Source organism: Pleuronectes platessa, chromosome 7 (assembly GCF_947347685.1).
Source record: "Pleuronectes platessa chromosome 7, fPlePla1.1, whole genome shotgun sequence".
Lineage (NCBI taxonomy): Eukaryota > Metazoa > Chordata > Actinopteri > Pleuronectiformes > Pleuronectidae > Pleuronectes > Pleuronectes platessa.
The window spans coordinates 21,878,481-21,885,130 of record NC_070632.1 but is presented as its reverse complement, the minus strand read 5'-3'; positions in this window follow the sequence as shown (position 1 = coordinate 21,885,130).

The window sequence follows — 6,650 nt, the reverse complement described above, 5'->3', positions numbered from 1 at the left end:
AGGGGCAGTCACAAACAGATAGATAAATACCAGCTTACACTGCATCCTTGGATTCTTCCTATTTGTATTTCCAGTTTGTTTTATGATAAAGATGCTTTTCCTTGAGGATGACTACAATAATCAAACATAAATTCTAGTGATTTCCATACACAATATATAGAAGAAAATATATATGTTGAATGATGATAAGTGAAAAATGTGTACACCATGTCTGTGTAGATACACAGCTTTAATGAGCTGTTACTATGGAGACTGAAACCAAATTTGAAACAAAAGTAATTAAAAAATATTCATAGTCTTACAGTATATGGGTTTGAGCTCAGGTTTAATGACAAAATGGTTTGATTAATGTTATGTGAGTCCTGTGACTTTTAGAATGGTGACATGACAACCACGAATAACAGTTTGTATTAGTATTTGAAATCAATTCTAATTTAAATACAAACAGATCCAGAGTAACATTTAACAGGTTTTGGAAAAACTGTCAATAAATAGTACTCCAACATGGGAGAGGGGAACTCTAATTTGTTTTAAATAAAATGATTTATAAACATTTATTTAGGAATGTATCTCTGTTATTTTACAGCTGAAAAAATCGATTGAAACAATGTTTTGAGATTTCTTTTTATGTCTTGTCTTTAAAGTTGCAGTGTGTAGAAATAAAGTGGTGAAGTTGCATTTTGCAGTTGAACACCCCTCACCTCAGCCTACCGCTCCAAACATGAAAGAGAACCTGTGGTAACCTTCAGTTGTCACAAAAACTCAAAGGGTGTTTAGTTTGTCAAGTCTAGGCTACTACAAGGAACATGGCCCCACAAAAATCTTTTGGAGCAGAAAACGCATCTGAATAAAAACATATCGGTCTGACTGCAGCTGACTTGCTCCCGCGATATTTAAGTCATGTCCCCTGTTGACATATAACAGCTATGGATGAAGTCAGACAGAATGACTAACCAGCATACATCAGGTTGGGTCACCGATGCACAGAGCTGCATGAAGTCGAACGCTCCTGTACTGTAAAGCGCTCTGATTGGTCATCAGAGCTAGAAATACATCAATAAATACAGACCAGTTACCATTCACCTAATGGTTGCCAAAATAACTACAATGTGTCCCCAAACAATCACATGACCAGAGCGTCCTCCCTTCGCATCGTCCTCCTATGCGCCCAGCATCACCCCGGGTCTGTGCTGTGGGTGTGTGTATGCGCCTTTAAGAGCCGTGTAGCCCGCTGCTCTCTGCACTAAACCTCCATCGCTGCTCTGCGAGAACAAGGCACAGATAAAGAGACAGAACCCTCACGGTGCCACCATGTCCGCCAGCTCCGCTTTCAACGACGACAAGGGAGGCTCGTCCAGCGTCGGGGAGCCGGAGTATGGACACGACCCGGCGAGCGGAGGGATTTTCTCTTCCGACTACAAAAGGTAGGGAGCCAGAGTCTGTTTATCAGTCAGTGTGGGGGGTTGTAGAGGGGCGGCTTATGGCGGTGGAGGTGAACATAACGTACACAGGAAGTGTGTGTTACTGTCAGTGAAGGACATAACCTACAATTCATGTTAAAACACACCTCACTGAAGTGTGTGTATCAGCAGGCCTGTGATTTAAAGCGACGTCTTATGCGTGCTGGTGGATGTGTCACCGTGATTTGAGCTCGTAGTGTGTGATGCAGGCCTGGTGCTGGAGCTGCATATACACAAATGTGTGTAATATGTCGGTGTGTGGTGAAAGCAGGTGTATGTTCATAGCGTGGGTGTTCATGTCATGTGGTTGGAGAGCTGAGGTGTGAGAGGCCGAGAGGAGCCAAGGCCTCAGCTGCAGCTTTTCAGCACCACCCCTGCTGGACAGCGGCAGCAGCTCCGCGCCTGGGACCTCCACACTGACTCCTTCACACTGACTCCTCTACACTGACTCCTCCACACTGACTCCTCCACACTGACTCCATCACACTGACTCCTCCACACTGACTCCATCACACTGACTCCTCCACACTGACTCCTCCACACTGACTCCTTCACACTGACTCCTCCACACTGACTCCTTCACACTGACTCCATCACACTGACTCCTCCACACTGACTCCTTCACACTGACTCCATCACACTGACTCCATCACACTGACTCCTCCACACTGACTCCTTCACACTGACTCCATCACACTGACTCCTCCACACTGACTCCTTCACACTGACTCCATCACACTGACTCCTCCACACTTACTCCATCACACTGACTCCATCACACTGGCTCCTCTACACTGAGTCCTCCACACTGACTCCATCACACTGGATCCTCCACACTGACTCCTTCACACTGGCTCCTCCACACTGACTCCTTCACACTGACTCCATCACACTGACTCCTCCACACTTACTCCATCACACTGACTCCATCACACTGGCTCCTCTACACTGAGTCCTCCACACTGACTCCATCACACTGACTCCTCCACACTGACTCCATCACACTGACTCCTCCACACTGACTCCTTCACACTGACTCCTCCACACTGACTCCTCCACACTGACTCCTCCACACTGACTCCTCTACACTGACTCCTCCACACAGACTCCTCCACACAGACTCCTCCACACTGACTCCTCTACACTGACTCCATCACACTGACTCCTCCACACTGACTCATCCACACAGACTCCTCCACACAGACTCCTCCACACAGACTCCTCCACACTGACTCCTCCACACTGACTCCATCACACTGACTCCTCCACACTGAGTCCTTCACACTCACTACATCACACTGACTCCTTCACACTGACTCCTCCACGCTGACTCCATCACACTGGCTCCTCCACACTGACTCCTCCACACTGACTCCATCAAACTGGCTCCTCCACACCGACTCCATCACACTGACTCCTCCACACTGACTTCTCCACATTGACACCTCCTCACAGACTCCTCCTCACTGACTCCAGCACACTAACCGACCTCCCTGCCTGTGTGCACCCTGCCCAAGCTCACACACTCATGACTGGAGTCTCTAGCTTGGGACACATACACAGCTGAAGTAGGGACGATGTCCAGAATTTAGAAGAAAAAAAGTTGGTTTCTTGAATTTGTCGGTCAGTGCACGTTCATTTGCTTTAGGGGGCTTGCTAGCTTTTTCAGGATTACTCACCATAGCTTCAGACCTAGTTTGGTGTTTGGCTTTTTTTTCAGTTTGCTTTATTTATTGATGACAATCGGGACGTGAAGTTGATTCCAACAAATTGAATGAAAGAATTTATCAACCCTAACCTTGAATATTTAGAAAATCCAAAATCTGAAGTAGAAATACATACATTTATATTAAATCATAGATTGATAAATAGGTACCATTTCTAAAAGTCTGTCTTGAGATAGCTCATGTGTACATCGAAAGAGGCAAAATCGTCTGTTCACTATCTGTAGCTGTGTTGGCCTAATGTGTTATTCATCCAACATCAAGCTGCAAGACACAAAACAAAATGCATCATCAGTTTTGTCAGATTGGAGTCAGTAGTCACAGTACTGTCAGGCGTCCTGCAGAGGAACAAACTTTTCTTCCAGGTTATTTACACATAGGATATTGTCCTCTCTGATAGACCGAGTAAATCTTTCTCCAAAAGCAAAGCTAATGATGCTCTTCAGAATAAGTTACGGTGAAGAAAAACAATGTTTCTTTGGCTAATATTTATGGATATAATTATCTTTCATTCTTAGTCAGAAAGAACGATACATTTATGCAACCTGTTTTAACGGCCTGGGCCTGATATATAAGGCTATGTAAGCATTAGTTTTCCTCTTGTTTTCTTTTAAGCATTACGGATTAACAAGTTGTCTTTGGTACAAGACTAGTACACCCTTGACATTGTCTATTTATAAGACAGAAGATAACAGTAGATTTGTGTTGATGCAGTTGTTTGCTATTGGACTTTGTGAGGAAGAAATTAAGATATTTATATTAAGAATAAAAAGTTATTCGGATTGCTATGTTGTGTTAATAGTTATAATATAGGACTCAATAGTTGGATTGAAGTTGAGGTTGAGATGAGAAAAAAGGAATTACACATACGGAAATAACTTTAAGAAGAATAATCATAATCATCATTAAAATTTATTTCAAAACACAGCTACAAGGTATTCTACTAGTTTAATCACAAAATATAAGAACAAAAATGTTATAGATCAAATCAAAATAAAATAAAATAAAATATTACAAAATGAATGAAAATTTTCCGTAATATTAGATCTTGATTAAAAGTAAATAAAATTAAAAGGTGAATTCAGACCCCAAGTCCTGAGAAATATTACATTTAAAAATGTGACTACAAGAGAGAGTAAAAGAGGATAAAGCGTTTTCCAGAACTCAGCTGGTCAGTGGAATGGGGAGTCAGGCCTCCGCTGAGGACCTCAGGTTACGATAGGGCACATACGGTGTCAAAAGATCTGAACTGTACTTAGGTGCAAGTCCTGAGCGGAGCTTAAAAGTCAACAATAAAATATTAAATCTATTCTGAAAATTTACAGCGTGCCACCTGAGAGAAGCTAAAATCAGAGCAATGTGCTCTCTGTTCAGAGAGGCAGGTATTTCAGTGTATCCTAGACATTTTTAAGCTGATTTTTAGATTGTCCATGATTATCTTTATTGTGTACACCTACTCTTCCTGCTTTTATATTTACTCTGTGGGACTTGAATATCATGCTATTTGGAAATTGTTCAGTTTGCTTTGTATCAGTGGCATATGTTTGATCAGGCCTCTGCTCACGTTTACATAGGCTTATGTTGCTGAAGATATTTTCCACATCACATTAAGAAAGAAACCAATCACACACAAACACAAACACACACACACACACATACACACACACAGGCATGCGCGTCTTTCTATATTTGTGAGGACACATTGACATAATGCATTACCCAGCCCCTTACCCTAACCTTAACCATCACAACTAAATTGCTTAACCCTAACCCTAATTTGTCAGTACCAACCCAAATGTCCTCACAATGATGGTGTAGAACCAAAATTGACCCTCATATCTATCGATGGACATTCCTTCTCACACACACACACACACACACACACACACACACACATACACACAGAGAGAGAGAGAGAGAGAGGTCTGATGATAACAAGCGTCACTATTTACCACCATTGCATCACCGTACGTTTACCAGCAGAGGGAGCTGAGTATTTACAGAAGGCATCTTTGTGGAAGTGAACTATGACCTCTGGGACCTGGCACCAGAGGTGTTTGCCTTGAGGCTGTTTGGCAAACATCAAAAACTAAATACGATTCAGCCTGAGCGATGATTTCAAGCTCAGGCTGATGATGTGCAGACGTGTGTTTGTCGAAGTAGACGTCTCCTCCACTGAAGGTAGTTTAACCAGTCAGTCTGCAAACATGGGGATGAAGGCGCTGGCTCAACCTTGGCTGTCGTCTCCTTGGAAACACGGCCTGTGTGAAATATAATCTCAAACTCTATTGTTATTTTTGCTCTGTGTGTTAGTACCCAGAGCAAAAATACACACCACTTTGCTGCACTCATCCTTCAGCAGGAATGACTATTGTAGGTTGAACAGCGCTGGTGATCGATGCTTCTGTCTGATTAGGAGATTTAATCCTGATGTGTGGCAGGTTTTATATTGTTCTGCGTCTCACTTATCAATGTCAAATTCTGTATGAATTTGTGTGTTACATGTTGATAGCTCTCAGCTTCTGTTTCTGTGGGATCTGTGGCTTTATTTTGTCGGTTTGGGAAGTTGCTTTGTTGTTTATATGTGAACTTTACATTTATATTAATAACACCACACTACCTTTTGGGCTTTTTTTTGTTTTTGCTCAACCTAAAGGATGTTAAGAGTCATGAGTTGTTGTTTGAAATGGAGTAGTTGTGAGAAGTAATCCTTTTGGCTCTCAAGATGAAAACTACATGAGGAGCTTAAAGAACTGAAACAATGGGAAACATCTGGCTCCATTCAGAGGAAACTTAATCTTTCTATCAGCCCCTCGGAAGCTGATCGGCCATGTTGCATCTTGTTTCTTTAACTGGCACCAAAACTAAAGTGTGATAAAGACAAGTTGTGGTTTAACAGCCAAAGTACTTTTTGGTTTTGCGCAGTTTCTACCAGAGTGTTTTGTTATCATCTCAACTCTTGGCAAGAAAGCCAATGAATATTTTTCAAAAATGTCAAAAGTTTTCCTTTAAAACTTCACATGCAACCGAACTTTAAAAACAATGTCACAGTAAAGCTAAGTCCTGGTAGCAGATGAATATGAATTATCAATGCTCAGAACATGATAGCTTTTTGTTTCATGAAAGCATTATTTTATTACCTCTGCCAAAGAGCTTGTGTTTCCATCCCTTGTTTTCTGTTAGTCAGCGGGATTCCTCAAAAACTACAGGACATATTTCTCAGAAATATAAGACAGGTACAGAAGGTATTTTATTTTCTCAATTTTCCTGCAGTCTGACCTATGTTGACACCGTTTAAGCATGACGAGCAGGTGAGAGTAAAACATGCACTTAGAGGATCAATACTCTGATGGATGAAACCGCGCTGATGTCATCCTCTCTCACCAAATAGAGACTTAACAGGAGTGACATTATCAGATTGACTTAATGTCATGATGGAAATGTTTACGTCTGCCAAGAAGTTTAT